We start from the raw sequence: 2,138 nt of genomic DNA on the forward strand, positions 1-2,138 counted from the left end.
CATGTTGTAAATGAGTCTTCCTCCAATCCTGATGTCATGTTTTTCTTCATATAACTAGAATCCTTCAATATTGGAAGTTGAGGCTTGGATTTTTTCTTCAGCTCCTTCAGTTTGAGAAATGCTTAGTGGGTTCTTCCCTTTTGGTTTTCTGATTTCAGGTCTTTGCACAGTCTGTTATAACATTTGATCTTTCCTTCTCAAGCTGCCCTTTGAAATTTTCTGTTCAGCTTTTCTACCTTCTCATTTCTTCCATTTGGTTTAGCATCTCTATTGTGGAGAGCAAGTGTCAGAGTCGCTTCTGACATCAATTTTGGTCTTTTTCTTCTTTCTTGTCTTCTTAATGACCTTTTGTTTTCTTTCTGTATGATGTTTTTGATGTCATCCCACAACTCTCCTGGTCTTTGGTTTATAGTGTTTAATGCATCAAAACTGTTCTTCAGATAATCTCTAAATTCAGGTGGGATATGTTCAAGGTCATATTTTGGCTCTTGTGGATTTGCTTCAATTTTCTTCAACTTCAGCCTGAACTGGCATATGAGCAATTGATGGTCTATTCCACAGTCTGCCCCTGGCCTTGGTTTGACTTATGATATGGTGCTCTTCCACTGTCTCCAGATATAATCAATTTGATTTCTATATATTCCATCTGATAAGGTCCATGTTAATAATCCTATTTTACATTGTTTAAAAAAGGTATTTGGAATGAAGAAGTCATTATGCTTGCAAAATTCTATTATATGATCTCCAGCATCATTTCTATCACCATGGCGATATTTTCCAATAACTGATCCTTCCTCTTTGTTTCCAGCCTTGGGTTTCCAATCATCAGTAATTATCAATACATCTTGTTTACATGCTTGATCAATTTCAGACTGAAGACGTTGGTAGAATTCTTCAATTTTATCATCACTGTCTTTAATAGTTGGTGCATAAATTTGAATAATATCAGTATTAACTGGTTTTTCTTGTAGGTGCATGGATATTAGCCTATCATGTATGGTGTTGTACTTCAAGAGCAATCTTGAGCTATTCTTTTTGATGATGAATGTTTTGCCATCCCTCCTCAATTTGTAATTTCCAGCATATTAATTATATGATTTTCAGAATGAAAATAGCCAATACTAGTCCGTTTCAGCTCACTAATGCCTAGGATATTGATCCATTTCATTTTTGACATTTTCCAAAAATTGTCATAGATTTTATAATCTATTGACACTTTATGCCAGTTGTACCCCTACCTCACACCATGTATGTTTGTACTGAAAATGGATCAACAACCTAAGAATAAGACCTAAAACCATGAAGTTCTTAAAGAAAACATAAGGGATAAATCTTCATTATCCTGAATTTGGCAATGGAGTCTTAGCTATGACACCAAAAAGACAAGCAAGAAAATTAAGAAATAGATAAACTGAACCTCATCAAAATTTAACATTTTTTACGGTGAAGGACATTGTCAAGAAAGTGGAAATATACCAGAATGGGAAAAAAATTATTGCAAATTGTAAAGCTTGTTTAATATCCGGAATATAAGAGTAAGTTAAAAATTATTGCTAATAGTCTTCTAGTCCATATATACATGAGTTTCTTACAGACAAAATACACTTAAGCATGTCTCTGTGATCAGTGGATCACTAAAGACAAGTTCTTTCATGAGTACATTTTTCTTAGTCTCTTTAGGGTGCCTTGAAAACCAAGGTCCTGTCAAAACAGTGACTTTCAAAGGGATCTGCTGGACCAGTTAAATTCAAGGCAGAGAGGTCAGCTCAGAAAGTTGTGGCAACTGTTTTTAAGATTCCAAATAGGTCATTGTGATAGATATTCTTGAAGGGTACAAGACAATCAGGGGCTTATGGTGAACTTTTAAGAAAAGTGAAATCTGTATTGGTATAAAAAAAAGGCAAGGAAATTTCCACTGAGGAATGTTTTCCCCATCACAACCAAGTACCTGTTCATTTTTTGTGGCTAGCAAGGGAAACCTTACCCCATCCACCCCATAGCCCTCATCTTGTCCTCTTGAGATCTCATTATTCTATGAACTCAAAGAACATTGAAAAGAAACGTTATTTACATCCCTTGATAATGCCAAAACTGTTGCAGAATTCTTCTGAGAAGGCTTGATGTTGTTGTTGTTAGGT

The sequence above is a fragment of the Chrysochloris asiatica genome, unplaced genomic scaffold, assembly GCF_000296735.1.
Source record: "Chrysochloris asiatica unplaced genomic scaffold, ChrAsi1.0 scaffold00046, whole genome shotgun sequence".
Lineage (NCBI taxonomy): Eukaryota > Metazoa > Chordata > Mammalia > Afrosoricida > Chrysochloridae > Chrysochloris > Chrysochloris asiatica.